At 58.9% G+C, this 22,463-nt stretch overlaps 1 protein-coding gene across 3 annotated transcripts in view; it reads left to right on the top strand.

Annotated features, from left to right (window-relative positions):
- The first annotated feature begins 3,064 nt into the window (after nucleotides 1-3,064).
- The window catches only part of LRFN5 (leucine rich repeat and fibronectin type III domain containing 5), a 47,522-nt gene continuing 28,123 nt past the window's right edge, over nucleotides 3,065-22,463 (top strand). Inside the window, exon 1 of one of the 3 annotated variants that reach the window (XM_077180906.1) lies at nucleotides 3,065-3,556. The gene's annotated coding sequence lies outside the window, so the exon portion shown is untranslated. Of the gene's footprint in view, nucleotides 3,557-3,698; nucleotides 3,915-22,463 lie in introns of those variants that run through there. The other 2 variants (XM_077180909.1, XM_077180907.1) reach the window with 2 other exon arrangements.

Raw genomic sequence — 22,463 nt, 5'->3', positions numbered from 1 at the left:
AGTGACGTTATCCTCGAGCAGCTCCTGGCACAGCTCCTGGCACAGCTCCTGGCACAGCTGCCACCACCGCCGCCACAGGCACCCTGCCCCTCACGCTGCCCCCCTGGTGCCCCAGGTCCGGCAGCAGCTCCCAGGGACGCTGCTGGCTCTGGGCACAGCTCAGAGCACTGCTTGGGGCTGTGGCCTGGGGCTGGGGAGCAGCTCTGAGGGGATGAGGGAGGGCAGCCCCCTGTGGCACCGGGGAGCTGCAGACACCTTGTCGCCAGCAGCTGCAGCACATTGGCACTGTGCCTGAGGCCCCAGATCCCTCCATCCAGAGGTGACTGAGGGTTAGAAAGTGCATAAAAGAACTCTCTGTGTTATTTAAACAAAGCACTTTCCTCCAGGTCTCATTATTTCAGCAAAAAAAAAAAAAAAAAGGAAATGATGAAATAATTTTAAAATGATACCTGTGAGGGAAAAAGATTTCAGGTTAAGGAGTTACCAGCTCTGCCAGTAAAAAAGCATTTAAACACTAGTTGGAGAGAGCAAGACAAAATCCCCAGCTTGTTCAGAAGGGTAATAGGGGAGGTGACTGAGCCCCAGCAGGGTGAGGGTGCCCAAGGCAGGGTGAATCCTGGCCAGAGCTGGGAGGGAGCTCACCTGAGTAATCCTGAGCATCCCCAGTGCCAGGGCCATGCAGGACAGTGCTGTCCATGAGGTACACTGCCAGGCACTGGGAATACCAGGACACAGAGCTGGCCCTCCCCAGGACACTGAGGTTTGTCCCAGAACAGCCTGACCCTTGTCCCTGGGCATTGGAGGGAGCGTTCAGGCACAGACACCCCCACAGAGTCACTGAGGCAGCCAAGAACACCCCAGGAGAGAGCCCAGGGGCGGCCCCAGCAGAGGGGAGAACAAGAGGGAGGGGAACAGTTTCAGGGTGAGACCTGCACGGCACAGCAGCCACACGCTGTCACTTAGGTCTGGGTCCAGGATCAGGCAAGCGGGCTCTCCATCCCAGCCAGGAGTGAGTGAACCTCCCCACACACCCACAGCTCCCACACTCCTGGATGCCCCAGGAGGTGCAGTTCTCCCACTGGGTACATTAACTAGGTGCTCATCTCAGTCTCATGTCCAGGAGGGATTTCAGGCCAGAGAGCACAGGACATTGCCTTAGCTGCAAGGATGTGGAGCTCCTGGGCTGGTACCAGTTCAGAGTGGTCCTGAACCAGCCCTCACAGTGTGTTTGTGCTGGATGGTGCAAACCAGTGCACCCCCAGTACACACCAGGCTCTCGGCCCATGCTTCCACTGAGTTTTCACCGAGCTTCTCCATGTTCCTATGGCCAGGGAAGCTGCACCCCTGTGTTTGCCTCCTCTGCCAACACCAGCCACCCTGCTGGCATCACTGGCATGCCAGCCCCCCTGCTTCTGGGGCAGCAGAGAACTGACAGAGCAGCAAATGCTCGAACCTGAAGCCCAAGAAGCTGGTGGATGCCAGCCAAGACCACGGATGTTTTACCAGGGAGCATCTTCTTGTGTCTCTCCTCTCTCCACAGGGGAGCACACTGTGAACGCCAAATCAGGGCTGAGCACGACAGTGCCTCCAGCTCCAAAGGAGACCGGTGCTAGGACTGAGTGTGGGGCAGAGACCGCCCCAGCAAAGCCAGCTGACATGAGTTCATTGAGGGAGAGGAGATTTAGACTCATTTCCTCCTGCCAGCCTCTCTCCCCTGTAACAGCTCGAACGAGCTCTGTGGAACAGCAGCTGGTACTTGGAGATAAACACTAACAGAGGCTCAGCCTGGCAGCCCAGCCCTGGACAGCTTCGGAGGCTGCCAGGAGGACAGAGGATGATGCAGCTCTGGCAGCTGTGCTCCTTGTGAGACCAGGGTCACGGGCTGCTGTGGAGACCACTTCCAAGTTCTCAGGTCACACGGACAGCCCTGAGGCCAGGAATACCGATGTGCTCCCTCTTCTCACCCTTACCGATGCCAGACGCTGCATCCCAAGGCAGAAAAAAACTTTGGCACGGTATCAGCAGAGGCATGAGGACTGCCACGGCTCCTTCCCGTTCCTGGACCGGGGCTCCCACCACGGGCATCCCCAGGCAGAAGATGTGTCCCGGCAGCATTGCTCCCGCTGCCTCCAAAGCGTGCCGAGCGCTCCGTGGCTTTTCTCCCGCACCCTGGGCGGCGGTGGCGGCTGCAGAGAGTCCCGGGGCAGCCCCGGAGGAGCCGACAATGCCTCCCGTGCCAGGGGAAGGGTGTCGGGGGAGACGGGGCCGTTGCCCAGTGGTGGCAGGGCAGTGCCTGCGCATCCCTCCAGGTGCGGGGTCACTGGCCGCTGACGAGGTTTGTTAATTAGCTCCTCTTCCAGGCTCTGCAGGCTGCGCTCCTCTTCTTCGGGTCCTGCAACATCCCCGGCGTTTTCCCACAAAAGAGCCCTAGGAAAGGGTGTCAGTGTTCCATAGCACGAAATGCACTCCTCCCTGTTAGAGATCCAGGAGGCAGGTAACGATACCGCAATCCCCAAAAGCGCTCCGATTTACTGCCCCCACAGATGACCCAGCGTTTCCTTCTCCTGCCAGGATCATCCCTCCTAGAAGTGCGGTGTTGCAGTCCGTGTCCGGGGACCGGCGGGGCACGGGCAGGATGCGGGCACTGCGTGCCCCGAGGGTGGAGCGGAGCGGAGCTGCCGCCGCGCTCCCACCCCGCGGGACGGTTCCGCCGGTGCATCCACCGCACCGATCGCCGGCTCAAACTCCGCGCCCCGCCCGCAGCCGCGCCGCCCCCGCCCGCTCCGGCCCCGGGGTCCCGGGCGGCGGCTGGGGCAGGGCTGTGGCCCCCGGAGGGCTGCGGGGTGCCCCGGGGGCCGCGGCCGCTCTCGGCGCCCGTCGCCGCAGCCCGGCCCCGGCGTGGTGGGGCAGGCGGAGGCGTGTCCGTCTCCGCGCCGGTGCCCGCGCCTGGTCCCGCCCGGCGGCGCGCAGCCCCGAGCCCGGCGCGGCGGGGGGCGGCCCGGCCGCACGTCTGCGCGGCGGCGGCGGCGGCGGCGGCGGTCGGGCGGGCGGGCGGGCGGCTGCGGCTCAGCCGTGCGTGCGGCGGGGCGGGGAGGGCCCGGCTGCTCCAGCCCGCCCCGGCGCGGCGCGGCGCGGCGCGGGGGAGGCGGCGGCTGCTCCATGCGGCAGCGAGCGGCGCGGCTGCCCGCGGCCGGGGCCGGGGCCGGGGCCGGGCGGAGGCCGGCGGCGCGGAGGATGGGCGCAGCTGCCGCCGCCGCGGAGGGCCGAGCCGCGGGCGCCGCGCTCCCCGCTCTGCCCCGCCGCAGCGCCCGCCGCCGCGGCTGCTCCGCCTGAGCGCGCCCGGCGCGGAGCGGCGCGGAGCCGCATGGCCCTGCCGCCGGCCGCCCCGCGCTAGCGGCACCCGCACCCGGGAGGCGCCGGCCCGGCGGCGGGGCTGCCCGCGCCTCGGCCGCGTCCGTCTGTCCATCCGTCCGTCCGTCCAGCGCAGCGCCCGGCGCGCAGGATCCCGCAGCGGGGTGCGGAGCGGCAGCGCTTGGCGAGGATTAACCTGGCGCAGGTACGCGACAAGGTCAGCGCCGGCGGGAGCAGAGCGGGGCGGGCTGCCCCGGTGCGGGGCGATGCGGGCGGGCTGATGCGGGCGGGTTGTCCCGCGTCTCCCGCCCCCGCCGCGCGTGTGTGCATGTGCCGCCGCCCGCCCCAGCCGCCGCGTGGGGCCGTCCCCGGGCCGCCGTGCCCGTCCCGGCCGCGGGCAGCTCCGCCGCGGAGCCGCGGTAGGATGCGGGGGGTGAGCGCCGGCTCGGGGCGGAGCGGCGGGCAGCCCGCCTGCCGCCAGCGCCCGCAGCCCGCCGGGGCCCGGCCGCGGCCGCACCCGCAGGGGACGCGCTCCGGCCGCCGCCCGTCCCCGGAGGCACCAGGTAACGCGAGGGGAGTCGCGCCCGGCACATCTGCATTGCACCGCGGTACCGGCCCAGGGGACGGGGCGGGAGGCGGAGGGGAGGGTGAGGGGCGGCCCGGCCGGTGCCGAACGTCCCGGTCAGGACGACCCCAGGGCGCGGCGGGGGCGCCGGGACGACGCCCTTCCCGGGAGGGCGGCGGCCGCGGGGAGCGCGGAGCGGCGGGGCGGGTGCCCCGCGGACGGGCCGGGCCGGGCCGGGCCTGGCCGCGCTGCCGCCGCTGCCCGCGGGACGGCGCCGCCGGCCGCCCGTGCTGGGCTGGGCTGGGCTGGGGATGCTGCGGGGCCGGAGATGCTGCCAGGCTGCGATGCTGCGGGGCCGCCCGTGCCGCGGCCGCCGCCCCCTCCGCGCCGCGCTGCCGCTGCCGCCGCCGCCCGGTTACCGGCACCGCTGGCGCTGCGGCGCTGCCCGAGCGGGCGGAGGCGCCGCTGTTCGCGGAGCCATCCCGGGGCGCTCTCGAGGGGTGCGGGGCTGTGCCGGAGGGCGCCGGAACCCCGCGGCTCCCCCGCCCCAGTCCTCCCGCCCCGTCCCACCGCCCCTGGCCGCCACACGCGCCCCGCTCTCCCCGCGGCTCTGTCCCCAGGGCCGCCGCGGTCCCCTGCGTCCCGGGATGCGGCTGCGCCCCACTCTCCTCCGTCCCCTCCGCCCCCTCCGTGGCGAACGCCGCCGTGTGCGGGAGAAGGAATGTAGGACAGAATGGCCCTTCCCCGCCGGAAGGTTCCCGTTGGGGAGATGGCAGAGCAGCGGCGGAGAAGCCGGCGGAGCCTCGCAGCCATGTTGGTGTCGGAGCATCAGCCCTCGCGGCTCCGGGAGCCCGGCTGCCGTGCGGGAACCGGCATGTCTGAGCCAGGTGCACTGGCCTCCTCCCGGGCTGCTCCTTCCCAGCATGGACCGGGGAACACCGGCTCTGCGGCTCCTCTGCATCCTGGGACAGCAGCTCTTCCCTTCCTCCCTTCAAGTCTGTTGCATCTCCGGGGCACTCATTATGTTTGTGTGTGTGGAACGGAGGCATGTGTTGTTTCCAGCTGTGGTCATGAACTCGGCCTCAGCAGTCCTGCAGACCAGGGATGGGACAGCAGGCGCCCCCAGCCAAGCCCAGCCCCGTGTGGCCTTTGGCTGGGTGCCGTGGAACTGGCCAGGCTGGGTGTCCCTGCCCTTGGCCATCGCGCTGTCGTGCTGGTGATCCTCCCCACCCACGCTTCCATTTCGCATGTTCCTGAGTGACACGTGGCGTCAGCTCGTTCCTTCTGAGCATCCTCGGGCGAGCCTGCGTGTGCAGGGCTGCTCAGGCCGGCACAGCCAGCCAGCCCGCTGGCGAGGCGAGGTGGATCCATGCTGGAATTGAAGCCTCTTTGGTTCCAGCTGTGCCTCTGCAGATGGAAGGTCTGGGCTGGCCCTGGCAGCAGCGATCCTGGCCGTGGCTGTGTCCAGGAGCACGGGGCAGTGCTGCCCAGATGGACTGTGTGTGCTGGCTCTGGTCTGTCCTGGTGTGCAGGATTGCATCCCAGCTGCCTGGAGCTGGGTGCTCGGGGCTGTGTGTGCTGCCAAAGGCTCCAGGTGGGCACCCTGGTCCTGTGTACAGCCACCCCTTGGAGCTGGCCCGTGGGCTCTGTGGTATTCCAGAGTCAGTCCTGGCAGGGAGAGGTGTGCCAGGCCTGGCAATTCCACTGCTGATCTGGGAGTCAGGTTTGGTTTTGCACAAGCAGCCGTAGCAGAAACTGAGTGTTCTCAGTGCCCAACACCTTCCCAATCCACGCTGCTAAATATATACTGTACTCAAGGGATTATGCATTTGTTTAAATGCATAATAAATGTGTTTAAATGCGTAAGGCTGGATCATAATGCACACCAGAGCTTGCCAGTTTGGCCTCCAGTTACAAGCCTCTCTAAGATACATCTCCTGGCATATTACCTCATCTTTCTGCTTTCAGAAAGAGCAGTTCTTGGTTTTGTCATGGCAGGGCAGTCAGTGGAAGCAAATCCTGGATATGTCAGGTACCCAGTGCAAGTTAAAGCTGAACTAGTTCTCCTGTTCAGCAGACACTTCCAGGTGCAAGAGGGGACTTGAGATTGACCCATTCCACCGAAGACATGCGGCTGCAGAAGTGGCCTCCAGATTGTCCCATCCCAGTGAGAGCCGGTGGGCTGAGTGCTCGTGTCATCCTTACAGCCAAGAGAAGCTGCACTCACTGCAGCTCTGCTCAGGATGGTGCCCAAGGGGCTTGGTTTGAATTTTTCATGCAGGTCTGTTGTCTAGAGAGGCTCCTGTTGGCCACTGAAGGTGTGAGTGGGGCCAGGGGGAGGAGGCTGAGAGGTGCCTCCCAGCCCAGGATCTGGGCTGGCTGGGAATGTGGGGAACCCAAGAAGAGATGTGGCTGAGCAGCATGGCAAGGAAAAAACAGAGTTTCCTCGATTTTCTGAGAAAGATTGGAGGGGATGGGAAGGTGGGTGCATCGGGAAGGATGGCCGTGGCACACTGGGTAGGTGGAGCATCCCCAGGTGCCTGGAGGGCCTGTCCCTCCTCTGGGGCACGTGGGGGTAGCTCAGAGGCTGGAGAGCTAATGGCTTTGCACTGCTGATCGATCCTGCCTGTGCTTTCAGATGTGGTGAGGCTGGGTTTTATGGAGCAATCTTTGCATATTCCCTGCACAAGCAGCTGGGCCGAGCGCCGCTCTAATGGCCTCGCTATTAGCGGGCTCAGAACCCGAGCCAGACTGAAAAGGCTGTGTAAGTGCTGCTCAAGCGTTTTGGGCCAGGCATATTCCATGCATTAGGGAAGATTTGTACTCTTTGGACCAGACATCACTGAGTGTTGTCTATTTATACGCATCTAAATATATCCTCTGCAGTCTTCAGACTTTTCTAGCTAGTAGTAAAATTACTTTTCAATATCATGCTATTAAACCATGCTTGCTGACACTATCTGATGAAGTTTGTGCTAGGAGAGGCTTATGTGTGTGTTTTTGTTTTAAATAAAAACTATTCTTGAGGTAGTTACCTAAAATGCTTTGGAAACAAAAGCTTGTTGTCTGTGTGGCTGGGTAGCAGGGAGAAATGTGGTCAAACAGGAGCAGTGCTTGGAGACTCAAGCCTGGGAAACCAAATCCAAACGTTACCCAAAATATAAGGTTTTGTTGCTGAAGAGTGAACCATTCTTTCTAGAAAGTTTGTATCAAATAATCATGCACTTTGCAGCAATATAGAAACATTTGCTACAAATTAGTCAGATATACCTTCTGGTACTCTGGAGTTTGTGATGCCATTCTGAAAACAAAATGACAAATCTTGAAGTAAGGTAGGTTACGGAATTCCTCTGCAGTGCCCAGATCCAGGCTGTGGAGGGTTGGAGGGTGGTCCCTGCTGCAGGCCTGGCTCTGTGTCCTGGGTGCAGATCTCTGGAGCTGCTGTGGGTCTCAGTGGGGCTCCCGGGGAGGGTGCAGACCCCGGCTGTGTCCCCAGTAGCCCATGGGCTTGCTGCCTGGGTGCTGCTGACAGGCGTGGCTGGCTGATGCCTGCAGCCTGACATGGAACAGTGATGGCCATCGTTTTGTTTTCTGTGGCAGCTCTTGCTGTCGGTTCTCTGAGAGCTAAGAGGCTGCAGAAGAAGGGAAAGGGGTTGGTATTCACAGAGGAGCAGGTGAGATGAGGAGAGGGGACAGGCCTTTTGCAGAGGGCCCTGGCCCTGAGCCCCTGGAACCAAAGACAAGTGCTGGTCCCCCAGGCACCCCAGGTCCCTTGGCTGGGCTCTGGGCTGCACGAGCCAGAGGTCTGTGGTGTGGTGACATGCTGTGGTGCCAGGAGCCATGTCCTGCCCTGTGGGTGAGGGTGTCTGAGAGCTCCCTGCCCGTGTGCCCCATCCTGCCTGTCTCACTGGCCACTGAGGCACAGGCTGGGCACACCATGAATGCTGCCTGAGGTGTCTGAGGGCTCCCTGCCCGCGTGCCCCATCCCACCTGGCCACTGAGGCACAGGCTGGGCACACCATGCCCTGAGCTGGGCAGCAGCTTCTGTGTTTCCATGGGATAAATGGCTGTACAAGTCCTATTTGTTTCGAGCAGGCTAGATGATGCAGAAGGTGGTTTGTCAAGCTGAGGCCATGATGGGAGCCTTGGTGGGTGCCTCTAATTGTGTAGCACATGGCCTCAGAGTATTTGAGCCAGTTCCCAATGCTGCAGAGCTTGTGTCCAATGCTGTGGTTTTGAGTTTGCTCTTGTAGATGAAGCTTCTCCCCAGGAACTGTCTCCTGGCAAAACATTTCCATGAAAACATATGATTAGGTAGCTTTGCTTTAAAGTGGAATATCTTTTTTCCCTTGAAGTTTTTATTTAGGCTTCTCTGTCAAGATTGTGTTGGAATTCTTTTGGATTGCAGACAGATAAAACTCTTCAGTTTTTGTTGCCTCAGCATTGTTTCATTGCCAGAGAGCTGCTATTCCCTGCGTATTTATTTCCAATTATTTATGCTTCCTGGTCTCTGTAGTTGGCCATGGGGGATGGAGAAGCAGGAGCCCACCACAGTGAGCTGTGACAGCTCTGTGAGTCCTGCAGCAGGACTCAGCAGCTGTGGGACAGCAGGTGTACAAGGAAAGCACAAACAAAGAGGAAAAGGCACGGTGGAGAAAGCCACACTGAGAGGAATCCCCAGGATGTGTTCTTAGTCCCCTAGTGCTGCTGATCCTGGGACTGGGATGGGATTGCCTTAGTGCCACTGGGGAGTCACGCAGAGACGTTCTGCTGCACATGGGTGAGGTGCTAGTTCTCTGTGCTTTAGCCAGGCTTCAGAGTTTGCCTGGGATGGGAAATGCCCAGCACAGGCAGGCAGGTGCTGTGGGCACAGGCAGGTATCACTGGCACAGGCAGGAATCACTGGCACAGGCAGGAATCAAGAGCACAGGCAGGAATTGCTGGCACAGGCAGGAATCACCGGCCCAGCAGGCAGGTGCCGTGGGCACAGGCAGATATCACTGGCACAGGCAGGAATCCCTGGCACAGGCAGGTGCCCTGAGCACAGGCAGGAATCCCTGGCACAGGCAGGAATCACTGGCACAGGCAGGAATCACTGGCCCAGCAGGCAGGTGCCATGGGCACAGGCAGATATCACTGGCACAGGCAGGAATCACTGGCACAGGCAGGAATCCCTGGCACAGGCCGATATCACTGGCACAGGCAGGTGCCCTGAGCACAGGCAGGAATCACTGGCACAGGCAGGAATCACTGGCACAGGCAGATGCCATGGGCACAGGCAGGAATCACTGGCACAAGCAGGAATCCCTGGCACAGGCAGGTGCCATGGGCACTGGCAGGAATCCCTGGCACAGGCAGGTGCCACTGGCACAGGCAGGAGTCACTGGCACTGCAGGGGCTCTGGGAGCTGTGTCGTTGGTGTTTGCTCCAACGCGCTGTGCAAGCCCTGATGTAAGGCTCCTGATAGGGCCCGTGGGAGCGGGTCTGAGTAAGGCGAGCGGGATTTGTCGCCCTGTCAGCCGTGAGTCAGTGCTGCTGCTGCTGCCAGTACGTGGTGTTTCACACACAGGAGCTCTGCTGCCGGCTGCGCTGCGTGAGCCGCTGCTGCTGCTGCTGCTGCTGCTGCCAGAGCCGTGCGCTGCCGTGGGCAGGCTGGGCAGGCTGGGTGTCACTGTGCCGTGGGCAGGCTGGGTGTCACTGTGCTGTGGGCAGGCTGGGCAGGCTGGGTGTCACTGTGCCGTGGGCAGCTTTGGTGTCACTGTGCCGTGGGCAGGCTGGGTGTCACTGTGCCGTGGGCAGGCTGGGTGTCACTGTGCTGTGGGCAGGCTGGGTGTCACTGTGCCGTGGGCAGGCTGGGTGTCACTGTGCCGTGGGCAGGCTGGGTATCACTGTGCTGTGGGCAGCTTTGGTGTCACTGTGCTGTGGGCAGGCTGGGTGTCACTGTGCCATGGGCAGGCTGGGCAGGCTGGGTGTCACTGTGCCGTGGGCAGGCTGGGCAGGCTGGGTGTCACTGTGCTGTGGGCAGCTTTGGTGTCACTGTGCTGTGGGCAGGCTGGGTGTCACTGTGCTGTGGGCAGCTTTGGTGTCACTGTGCTGTGGGCAGGCTGGGTGTCACTGTGCCGTGGGCAGGCTGGGCAGGCTGGGTGTCACTGTGCTGTGGGCAGCTTTGGTGTCACTGTGCCGTGGGCAGGCTGGGTGTCACTGTGCTGTGGGCACCTTGGGTGTCACTGTGCTGTGGGCAGCTTTGGTGTCACTGTGCCTTGGGCACCTTTGGTGTCACTGTGCTTTGGGCAGCTTTGGTGTCACTGTACCGCGGGCAGGCTGGGTGTCACTGTGCCGTGGGCACCATTGGTGTCACTGTGCCGTGGGCAGGCTGGGTGTCACTGTGCTGTGGGCAGCTTTGGTGTCACTGTGCTGTGGGCAGGCTGGGCAGGCTGGGTGTCACTGTGCTGTGGGCACCATTGGTGTCACTGTGCCTTGGGCACCTTTGGTGTCACTGTGCCGTGGGCACCTTTGGTGTCACTGTGCTGTGGGCAGGCTGGGTGTCACTGTGCTGTGGGCAGGCTGGGTGTCACTCTGCCTTGGGCACCTTTGGTGTCACTGTGCCATGGGCAGGCTGGGTGTCACTGTGCCGTGGGCAGGCTGGGTGTCACTGTGCCGTGGGCAGGGTCAGTGTCACTGTGCTGTGGGCACCTTTGGTGTCACTGTGCCGTGGGCAGGCTGGGTGTCACTGTGCCGTCGGCACCTTGGGTGTCACTGTGCCATGGGCAGGCTGGGCAGGCTGGGTGTCACTGTGCTGTGGGCAGGTTTGCTGTGCTCGTGGCTCCTCCTGACACGTCAGCCTCATGTCTCATCTCTGCCGGTGCCCAGCTGCAGTGATGCTGCTCTTGGGCACCAGGCTCCAAACTGCAGTTCTGAAGAAGTGACTGCTGCTTTCCTGTGTGTGAGCCTCAGCTTTGGCTGCCTTTGGGGACAGTCTGCTGTGTCACAGGCACAGGCAGGGAGGGCTCTGCACACCGACAGTACCCTGGGCAGGAGAGCACCATGGCCCTGAATGCCACACCTGAGCCTGGGCAAGCTGAGCATCTTTCAGCTATGGTGTAAAGAACCAGGATAACAGCACCAGCCCCAGTCTAGGCTCCAGTGCTGCTATGGTGTAAAGAACCAGGATAAGAGCATGGGCCCCAGTCTAGGCTCCAGTGCTGCTGTGGTGTAAAGAACCAGGATATCAGCATAGGCCCCTGTCTAGGCTCCAGTGCTGCTATGGTGTAAAGAACCAGGATAACAGCACAAGCCCCAGTCTAGGCTCCAGTGCTGCCCAGCTGCAGGGCATCCCAGCAGGCTCTGTGCAGGGGTCCTTGGCATGGCTGTGCTGGGTTGGAGATGTGCTGCAAGTGCCTCCAGGTGACCCCCTGTCCTCATAGTGTGGGTCTGGTAATGTTCAGGCCCCATATGCTGTGCTGAGGACCAGGGATGGGGATGAGTATGGAGACAATCGGCCACCCTGGTGACATGTGGCCTCACAGGCTCAGCCAGCGGAGCACCTGCATGGGGACTCCTTTGTGGGCTAGCTGTCCCTTGCTGCCCTGGCATGTTGGGCCACTGAACACAGACGTGTCCTTGTCCCCAAGCACATGGCAAGGATTGCATTTAGTGACTGGGGGGTGCAGCCCCCCTTCTAGTACTCCATGTTCCTTGCACAGAGCCCCCTGCTCATCTGCAGGTGGATCCTCCAGGTGTCCCACATGCACCCCTCTCTCTGCATTCCCCCTTTGGTGAGCAGTGAGGATCCCTCCATCAGGGTCTGAGTCCTGATGTGGCTGAAATGAGAGGTTGCCTCCCGAGGGCTGGCATTCCTGTTGTGTTCATTATTGCCCTGAGCTGGACACACCTAGCATGTGTTGTTTAAGAAGCATTCTGCAAACATGCAGCTTCTGTGGATTGAAGCAATCCCCTGTCCTTGCCTGCCCTAGAGGGGAAACATGATAGATGCTGTGGAAAAAGGCACGGTAGGTCAGGGTGGGTGGTGGCAGCTGCTGTTACTGCCAGATGAGGACTCTGTAATTTCTAAGGGAACAGATGAGGACAGTGGTGTTTAAATGAGCATTGTGCTGTGTGTCCAGGTGGGTGCCAGCTGAGCTGCCCAGGTGAGTGCCCTGTGATTGTGGCACTGGGTGCCCCAGCAGCTCTGTTCAGCCCTGCCACGCTCCACCAGCTCTGCCAGGGCCTCCCGTGGTGTCACCAACAGGCACAAAGGGCTCACTGAGTGAGCTTCATTTCTTCTAAGGAGCATTAAAGAAGCCAATCAATGTACAGAGAGTGTGACTGCACTTAAATTCCATCTGGAAAGTTATAACAGTAAATAAAGAACAGTAACGAGGAGTGGAATTGTGTGGCCAGAAGGATGCGAGACTTGGAATGCTGGGGAGAGGCTGGACTTGCTCCTTGCCATCTGGAATTTGGGTTTAGGTGTTAATAAGATATCCAAATGGTTCCCCAATGGTCAGTAATGCGTCCCTGGTTTGTACTGGGGATGTGAGGAGACGTGAAGGCTAAAGGAGGAGACTGAAGGACAGCAGTATTACAGCTACCCCACACGGGTCAGAGGAATCAGTGCTACTCCAGGGGCACCACACGGTGATGCCAGGCACAGAAAACCTAACCCAAGCATCTGGGGAGCAGCACACACGTCTGGCAATCTGGGTGTCCCTGTAGGGACAGCGTAGAGCATGTGGGTCCCAGCTGCACTCCATGCCCCATGCTCGGTGCCCTCCATGCTGCTGGTGTGGCCAGCAGTGCTGTGTCTCTGCCCTCCCCTGTGGCCAGCATGTGCCTGTGCCCTGTTCCATCCTTGCCCTCAGCATGGCCAGCAGTGCTGTGTCTCTGTGCCCTCCCCTGTGGCCAGCATGTGTCTGTGCCCTGTTCCCTCCTTGCCCTGTGTCTCTGTGCCCTCCCCTGTGGCCAGCATGTGTCCGTGCCCTGTTCCCTCCTTGCCCTGTGTCTCTGTGCCCTCCCCTGTGGCCAGCATGTGTCCGTGCCCTGTTCCATCCTTGCCCTGTGTCTCTGTGCCCTCCCCTGTGGCCAGCATGTGTCTGTGCCCTGTTCCATCCTTGCCCTGTGTCTCTGTGCCCTCCCCTGTGGCCGGCATGTGCCTGTGCCCTGTTCCATCCTTGCCCTCAGCATGGCCAGCAGTGCCAGCTGGAGCAGCAGGGATGGTGGTTCTGGTGCTGGAGTGGATTTTGTACAGCAGAGGCTTGGTCCTGAGCTGGGGTGTGTGTCCATGAGGCCTCATGGAGCAGATACCCATCTCCTGCAGAGTGTAGTTACCCTCTGCCAAGGCTTTTGAAGTGTGCTGACTGACACAGATATGGTTTTGGTTTACATCTGCAGCAGTAAGTTGTGTGAGGCAGCAGAAGGGGATTTCTAGGGTGGGAGGATGGACGAGGAGGAGCCCCATGCCCTCCATGTGTGTGTCAGGGCACTCAGGTGGGACTGTGTGGGCAAGGCCCGGTGAGTTGAGTGTGGACAGGGGCTGGAGGCACTGGGGGGGCTGCAGTGCTCCCTGCCCACGATGCTGTGCCTGGAAGGGGCACTGGCAGGGGTCACCCTGCACCCTGCACACTGGGGTGGGCAGCAGGGCTGGGGCTGGAAGGACAGGGTCTGACTGCCAGCTGCTGGTGCTGCTGCTGGTGGTGCTGGTGGCAGCTGCACAGCCTCAGGAGCAGTGCTGGGTGTGGGGAGAGCAGAGTGCTGGCTCAGCTCCCTTCCCAGCTCAGCCCAGAGCCGACTGCTGGCATATGACACTCGTTATCTCTCCAGCTCAGAAACGCAGTGCTCAGGGCATCCTGATGGATTTGTGACACTTCCCATGGGACTCTGTGCTCATAAACCAATTAAAGGATTACATCCTTGTAATGTGGAGAGTATTCTTTGTTTATTAAGTAATGCAGGTGTAATTCAATTACTGACAGGCTGACCTGCTGATGTCAGATGTGGATGCCAGGCAGGTTGGCCTCAAGCTCTGCCCCCCCAGATGGGAGCAGCAGGAGCTGAGGGGAGCAGCTGCCCCTGTGCCCAACAGGAGCCATGGGAGTTTTTGATGGCTTTTGCTGATGTGTTTTCTTTACAGAGTCACAGAATCCTAGAATTGTTTGGGTTGGAAGGGACCTTATGGCTCATTCCACCCCCTGCCATTCCATCCCCTTCCACCATCCCAGGCTGCTCCAAGGCCACTCCAGCCTGGCCTGGGGCACTGCCAGGGATCCAGGGGCAGCCACAGCTGCTCTGGGAACCTGTGCCAGGGTCTGCCCACCCTCATAGGGAAGAAGTTCTTCCATAAAAATGAAATGGTTTATTATGATAAGGTAGTTTCAGGCTGGGCTGAATGTTTACTGTTTGTCATGGCTCAGAAAGCCCTGTGTCACCAAACGGTGTCCAAGGCACAGCCTGTGTCCCCGTGCCTCCCTCTGGGTGGCTGTGGGTAGCTGCAGTGCCCTGCCTGGCCCCAGCTCAGGCTCTGCCATGTGCTGCTCCCTGTTCCTGCAGCAGCCTGGGCTGCATGAGTGCCTTGGGCTGCAGGGGTGAAGTGTCTGCTCCTCTGGTGAGGCCCTCAGTGCTGAGGGTCCTGTCCCCAGGGAGATCCCTCTGCTCCTTTGGTGAGGTGCTCAGTGCTGAGGGTCCTGTCCCCAGGGAGATCCCTCTGCTCCTTTGGTGAGATCCCTCTGCTCTGGGCCCTGTGAGGTCCTGTCCCCAGGGAGATCCCTCTGCTCTGGGCCCTGGGACAGCCCAGGGCAGGCAGAGGGCTCCAGGTGTTTTTCCCCCTGGAAAGACGAGGTCAGGGCTGGTGGGTGACTCGTGCTGCCTTGGCACTGGCCGGGCACCTGTCTGCCAGGAAAGATGGGCAGGAACAGAAGTGTAACATACCCTGTACAGCAGTGCAGGAGTGACTCTGGAGTAGAACAGGACTGATTCTGCAGGTTTGGAGAATAAATTAAAGTTCGTATCTCAGTAAGGGGTGGTTTGTTCCTTGGTAAGAGACAGTGGAACTCGGACAGCACGGCACCAGTGTGTGGCTGGGAACACCTGGGGGCAAGAGGTGTTTCCAGACTACCAGACCTTTCCAGAAAGATCAGTATGTTTCAGTGTCCTGAATAATAAAAGCTGGTCAGAAGCCTGCTCTGGTTTTCTATGCAAAATTAGGACAGAATTGCACTTAGTTTGCAGCACATATCAAGCAAAACTTTAAGTGTTGAATGCAAATATAATGTGGAAAAGGAGGTCTGCACATGTGTGAGCTAATAAAGGCACAATAGCAGCTGATGTAGCCTGGCACTGCTGGAGGAACACAAGCACCTGACAGCAGAATTATCTCTGAGGACCGCAGACTGACTTGTAAACTGTGGAATAAATTGCTCTTATTTTGTAGCATTTATGTGCTCAGCTGCACTTCACAGGGTTTTGCCTGTCTGGCAATTCCTGTTTGTCAGGTGGAAACCCTGGGCTGCTGGGGTCTGGCAGCCAGTGAGCTCTGAGCTGGGCAGAGGGCAGAGCCTGGCAGAGAACTCCTTCCCTGACAGAAATGCCAGGTAGAGGGGCCAGGAGGGTGACCTTGGCAGCAGGGCAGAGAGGCTGAGGGTGCTGCAGAGGGGGAGCTGCAGTGGAGGCCCCAGCCCTGAGCAGAGGGTTCTTGCCCTCGTGGGCAGTGGCACTGAGGTGGCACAGGCTGCCTGCAGCACGGTGCTGCTCCTGGGGCTGCCCCTGCCTGCCTGTGACACTGTGAGACCTCTCAGGTGCTGCTTCTGTCACTGCAGCTCCAGCAGCTCCTTCCAATCCTTCTGAAATGACAGGATGTGGATTGCTGTTCTTGGTGGACAGCAGTGGCAGCTCAGGATCTCCGTGCTCATTCCCAGGCCCAGGCTCCCTGTGCCCAGTGCCAGACTGGCAGCTCTGTGTGCCCAGTGCCAGGCTGGCAGCTCCCTGTGCCCAGTGCCAGGCTGGCAGCTCCCTGTGCCAGGCTGGCAGCTCTGTGTGCCCAGTGCCAGGCTGGCAGCTCTGTGTGCTCATTCCCAGACTGGCAGCTCTGTGTGCCCAGTGCCAGGCTGGCAGCTCCCTGTGCCCAGTGCCAGGCTGGCAGCTCTCCGTGCCCAGTGCCAGGCTGGCAGCTCTGTGTGCCCAGTGCCAGGCTTGTCAGCTCTCCATGCCCAGTGCCAGGCTGGCAGCTCCCTGTGCCCAGTGCCAGGCTGGCAGCTCTGCGTGCCCAGTGCCAGCCTGGCAGCTCTCTGTGCCCAGTGCCAGGCTGGCAGCTCCCTGTGCCAGGCTGGCAGCTCTGTGTGCCCAGTGCCAGGCTGGCAGCTCTGTGTGCTCAGTGCCAGGCTGGCAGCTCTGTGTGCCCAGTGCCAGGCTGGCAGCTCTGTGTGCTCATTCCCAGACTGGCAGCTCTGTGTGCCCAGTGCCAGGCTGGCAGCTCTGTGTGCCCAGTGCCAGCCTGGCAGCTCTCCTGCCATGCTCAGGCTGACAGTGATCCTCTCTCCTGACGTGTTTCCTGTTCCTGTCCTGGTGCCAGGACAGTGCCAGGCTGCTCCCTGTGCCCTGCTCTGCTCCCAGGGATGGCATTCCAGCCCCAGGGGTTTGTGCTCTGGCACAGCTGGGTTGTGTGGCTGTGGGAGGCAGTTTTGGTCCTTCAGAGCATCAGTTTGTGTCGATGCACAGACCCTGTCTCCTGCTGGGTTTAAGTGCAGGTTTGGCACCTCTGGGCAGGCAGGAGCAGCAGTCCCTGCCATGCTCCCTGCTCCTGAGGTCAGCATCACAGAGCAGGATGGAGTCCATGGGTTGGAGAGATGGGAGGGGACAGATTACTGCTCAGTGAAGGGGAAGGAGGCACCAGGGGATGTCCAGTCCCAGCACATGAACACAGTGATGGAAACACCACCTGCCCACGTCTCTGCTGACTTGGAGCTGGTGCAGACCCGTGCAGGTGTTGGCTTCCTCTGCACGGTTTGGGGTGACCTGTGCTCCTGGGGCTGGGCAGGGCTGAGGGGCAGGTTCAGCAGGAGCTGGGCCTGTGCTGATGGATGGGGCAGGCTCCCAGCAAACGGGGAGGAGGAGGAGGAGGAGGAGGCACCCATGCAGTGGTGCTGGGGCTGTGGGCAGGAGAAGGAGGGCTGTAGTGTTGGGTGGGCACAGTGCTGGGGACAATGTGCTCCTGTGTCCCTGTCCTGCCCATGCTGGGCATGGAATGAGTCCTGCAGCAAACTCCAGTTTGTCAGACTGATGCCAAGATGATTTTTTGCCTTTTCTTTTCTATACCTTTTCTATGACTTTTATGTACCCTCAGTATTCTTAGCATGCATGCTTGTAATTCCTTAAGTCTGATAACTTAGCATAGTCCTGGTAATCTGTTAGGCCAGGAGAGCAAACATCCTAAAGGCCTCCTGGTAAACCCTATGCTATCTTGGGAAACCAAGGTCCCCTCTAGAACATGTGCTGTGAATTGGAGATCTGGCTCATCCAGGGGGAATTCCACAGATGGGGGAATGTCAGGCCATTCATCCAGGCCTCCCACTGGGCATCCTTGTTAGATATGCTCATTTGTAAGGTCTGTAAATGGCACATGTGACCCATGGTGTGCGTGCATTGTGGTGCGTTCCACCTTGGTGCAGTGGTGCACCAGTAAGGGTCCTCATTAAAAAACTGAGGTGAAAACCCCTTATCCCTTAACTGGATGTGGCTCTCAAATTTTAAAAACCAGGGAGAGGCATCAGGACCTCCTTGCTGGTGTCAGTGCCCGTGTCACACAGAGGGTTTGTCACACTCTGTCAGTGTGTCCCCAGGGTTGTCACAGGGCACAGAGCTGGTGGCTGGAGCCTCTGCTCTGGCTGTGGGCTGGGCTGCTGTCTGTCAGCCTTGGTCATGGGGACACCGGCCTTCCAAACAGGATCACTTGGCTGTGCAAAAACTCTGTCTCAGTGTAACTCCAGCTGTGCCCTGGTGGTGCATGCTGGAGTGCCCAGGTGTGGTAAGGAGATGCAGAAGTAAGTGGCTCTGACACTGGGGAGTGCTTACAAGAGGACAGCTGAGTCTCACTCAGGTGGTGTGGAGAACAGGCTGCCTGGGAGTGATGAGATCCTGCTGCAGGAGATCCTTCTCTAGGAGACCCTGCTCTGGGGGATCTGGGCATTGGTTTGGTTCCCTCTGTGTGAGTTTAACTGATGGCACTTTCCCGAATTACCATGGGTGAGGTAGTGGGGCTTGTCCTGTCCCTTCCCAGTGGTGTGAGCTGTCCTGTGCAGTGAACAGGCTGTGTACAGAGCTGCTGCACAGGAACCCAGTGTCCCCACATCCTCCCTCAGTGCCAGAGCCAGCAGAGGAGCTGTTCTTGTGACTGGTACTGCCCCAGGCTGTGACTGTGTTCACAGGGGGTCTTGGATGAGGGAAGAGACGAAGATTTGACTCCATGTTTCAGGAGCCTGATTTATTATTTTATAATATATATTACATTAAAACTATACTAAAAGAATAGAAGAAAGGATTTCATCAGAAGGCTAGCTAAGAATAGAATAGGAAGGAATGATAACCAAGGCTTGTGTCTAGGCTCTCTGTCTGAGCCAGCTGGGCTGTGATTGGTCATTAATTAGAAACAACCACATGAGCCAATCCCAGATGCACCTGTTGCATTCCACAGCAGCAGATAACCATTGGTTACATTTTGTTCCTGAGGCCTCAGCTTCTCAGGAGGGAAAATCCTAAGGAAAGGATTTTCCATAGGAGATGTCTGTGACACCAGTGCCCTGGAGTTGGAGGTGTTGCTTCCTTCCTCTCCCCCAGCCCAGAGCAGGATCCCCTGCCTCAGGACCTCTCTGTTGAGGCTCTGTGTCTCCTGGGCACTGCTCCTGGCAGCTCCCCTGTGCTGGCTCTGACACAGCCTCCTGGGGTCTGTGTTCCTCCCAGCAGCTCCTGGGGGGTCTTGCTGGGGTTTTGGTAATGTGGACCCGATGGTGATGCTTCCTCTGGTCACTGTCACTCTGAGAGTGGCAGCCTCATGCCAGGATGTTTTACTTGGGCAAATTTGCCGCCAGCAGCCTGATCAAGGGGAAGGTGTCTCTGCCGATGTCAGGGGGTGGAACAGGAGGGTCTCCAAGGTCCCTCCCAACTCACACCATTCTGGGATTCTGTGCTCTCCCAGAAGATCCACAGTCCTGTTCACGGAGCTGTGTAAGGTCACTGTGCCCACAGAACCAGCAGTGCTGGAGCTGCTGACTGATGAAAGGGCTTGGAAATGAGCCAGTGCTGTGAGCAGGATTGGAAGTGCTGCCCAGGGCATCATTCTGCTCTGCTCTGTCCCCTTGCTGGGACACTGAAGTAATTGAGTTTTCTCCAGCTCCCCCACCTCATTCTTAATTACAACAGTGAACAAGAGGGCCAGACAGCAAAAGAGATAGGCAAGGGAGAGCTTAGATAGCAAAGCTGAGAATGAAAAAGAAGTTATGGATTCCTTAAAGTAAGATTTTTTTTCCAGTGAAAGATTTTCTTATTAAAAGAGATTCAATTGGCATCGGATCTCTGCAACAGAAATTAAGTGCATGCAAAAGAATTTGTGTATCTCAGGAATCTCCAGTACAGCAGGAAGGGCATGATGCCTTTGCTTTTCTGCTGCTTTCTTTAATATAAGAAAACTTGAATTAAAAAATGGTGAAAAACTTCAAAAAACCAATCAGCAACAGCACAAATATTGAAATGTTGGCAGATGGCTGTGGTACTTGTGTGGCACTGGGATCTGCTAGGATGTCCCCTCACACTGTGCCAGGACCTGCCCCTGTCCCCTCTGCTGTCACCTGGGGCCACTGGATCCATGTTTCAGCTCAAGGCTCTGGGTGCTTCCTGAGCTGTGACCGAGGGGCAGCAAATCACCGGGGCATTGTGGAGGCAAGCTTCTCTGCTGGAACATGCCATGGTTTGGCATGCAAAGTGCCCTTCTCATGGATTTCCCCTCTGCTGCCTTCTCCCTGTCCTTGGGGCAGGTTTTGGCGTGGCCTGCCCGGCTGGGGCTCCGTGGGTCCCTGGGGTGTGAGGGGCTGAGCCAGGCACCCCGAGCCTGCCTGGTTCCCTTTGGCACTGCACACACTGCTGAGCCCCTCAGCCTGGGGATTTGGGCTCTCCAGAAATAATCCTGAGGAGGAAGATGGAGGGATTCTTGATCGGTTCAGAGTGAAACAGAAGTTAAAAACTCTCAGTGGTGTTCTCTCCATCGTCTCTGTGTTTGTCTCTCACTTTCTCTCATCTCCCTGTGCAAACCCAAAGAGTGTTGAGCAGCAGGAGTGCCTCTGGTGTTTGGGATGGTGTTTGGGTTCTCTCTGTGCCCTCTGTCCCCTGTTCCCCTGTTCTGTCCCTCCCTGCCAGCCCAGCTGGGGCCAGGGGCTGGGCTGGGACAGGGACAGGTCACACAGACAAGTTCCTGTGCTATGGAGCTGGGAGAGGGGTGTGGGAATCTGAAATGCAGGGAACTCCCAGAACTTTGGGCCTGTGAGCCAAAGCTGAGAATTAACCCCAGGATTTGATCTGAACCCTTGGGAAAGGCTCCCAAATGGAGGTGCCAGAAGTGAGAATGTGGATTTATAGTTTAAAGCAGACACACTGAGCTAAGCAAAGGAAAGTTTAGAGTTCTAGAATTTAAGATAAAAAATAAAAGTAGTTCCAGAGGTGAACAAGGAGTTTAGAGTGCAGCACTGTGGGTTTGTGTGCCATAACATGATTGGCTAAGAAAGCTTACACTGTAGCAAGGGTCCATAAGACAAAAAAATATTTAAGAACTGGGTCAAAAACATAAATATCCTTGTTGGCAGTGTTTTTTGGTCAATAACTCATTAAAAAGTCTTGTAACTGAGGGTCTTGTGACCTTCTGGGCCATGCAGTGAAGATGTGAGCTGAACTCACCCTTCCTGCCTGTGTAGAAGATAAGAAAATAAACCAAAAATAAACCACATCATCAAAACCAGCTCAGAGGTCCTGTCTCTAAACTCACTCAAAACTCCCCACAAGTGAATTATCACAGATGAGGAGCAGTGATGTATTTTTAAAGAGGACATTGTGTGGAGGGCAAAGTGTCTCTCTCTCTCTGCTTTGATTTCTGGGTATAATTTGAAGTTAACTCAATTAGCTGCAGTAAAGTCATGCTGATTTTCTCGAGGTAAGAGTTTGAGGTTCCTTGTTTTGTTTCTACAAGCATTTCCCTGCACAATGCTGCTCTGCCTCCTCTTGTGAGAGGGAAACTGTGTAATTCTCCTGATATTAATTAAGATAAGAGACAATTATGGCAAAATGTATTAAAAGGGAAATAAATAAGTGTGAAACATGCCCAAACTGCAGATGACAGTCCCTGGCCTGGCAGCCCAGCAGGAGCCTCTGTAGGAGCAGCTGTGGGGCTGAGGGGGGGTCTGGCTGTGGTGCCACTTGGATCCACCTGGGCTTGGTTTTCCTTTGCAAATGGTGCTGTTTGGGGAGGGCTCACACAGGAGGCCATGCAGGGAGCAGCTGTGCTGGGGGCACCATGAGCTGGAGTGGGGCTGTGCATGCCCAAGTGGGGCACCCCATGGGCTCCATCTCCTCGTGGTGGGAGCAGAGCGCTGGGGGTGAGGAGATGCTGTGTGCTGTGTGTGCTGTGTGTGCCAGAGCTGTGTGTGCCAGAGCTTTGTGTGCTGTGTGCTGGAGCTGTGTGTGCTGTGTGCTGGAGCTGTGTGTGCTGTGTGCTGGAGCTGTGTGTGCCAGAGCTGTGTGTGCCAGAGCTGTGTGTGCTGTGTGCTGGAGCTGTGTGTGCCAGAGCTGTGTGCTGTGTGTGCCAGAGCTGTGTGTGCCAGAGCTGTGTGTGCTGTGTGCTGGAGCTGTGTGTGCTGTGTGTGCCAGAGCTGTGTGTGCTGTGTGTGCTGTGTGTGCTGGAGCTGTGTGTGCTGTGTGCCAGAGCTGAGTGCTGTGTGCTGTGTGACAATTCTGAGTGCTGGAGCTGTGTCCTGTGGGCTGGAGCTCTGTGCTGATCCTGTGTGCTGTCTCTGGAGCTGTGTGCTGATCCTATATGCTGATCCTGTGTGCTGATGCTGTGCTGATGCTCAGAGCAGGGCTCCTGCTGCTGCCTTGCCATGCTGGTGCTGGGCAGGGCAGCCCAAGGGCAGAGGGAAGGTGCTGACCCTGCAGGCTCCATCCCAAGCTCCATCCCAAGCTCCATTCCTGACCAGAAGGGCTGGAGGAGGCGGTGCTGGAGCTGGCAGTGCCCAGGGGGAGCTGCAGTGCTGAGCTCCCTTTGCTGAAGGGTGGAGGGTTCTGGGGTCCCACATGGGCACACTGCAGGCTGCTGGCCAGTCCCAGCCAGTGCTGCCTGCACCTGCTGGGTGGGACTCAGAGCTGCCTCTTGGCTGGTTCAGAGCACAGCTCTGCTCCTGTGAGCCATGGGGAGGGGGTTTGGAAGGGTCCATGTGGGAAAAGGTGATCAGGATCTCCCAAGATCTCTGCCTTCTCCAGGCCATGGCTGGAATGCCAGATGAAGGCTCCTCAGCAGGGTTGC

Source organism: Agelaius phoeniceus, chromosome 6, assembly GCF_051311805.1.
Source record: "Agelaius phoeniceus isolate bAgePho1 chromosome 6, bAgePho1.hap1, whole genome shotgun sequence".
Classification (NCBI taxonomy): Eukaryota; Metazoa; Chordata; class Aves; order Passeriformes; family Icteridae; genus Agelaius; species Agelaius phoeniceus.
Note: the sequence above shows the minus strand (reverse complement) of the source record. Positions and strands in the feature narration are given on the sequence as shown.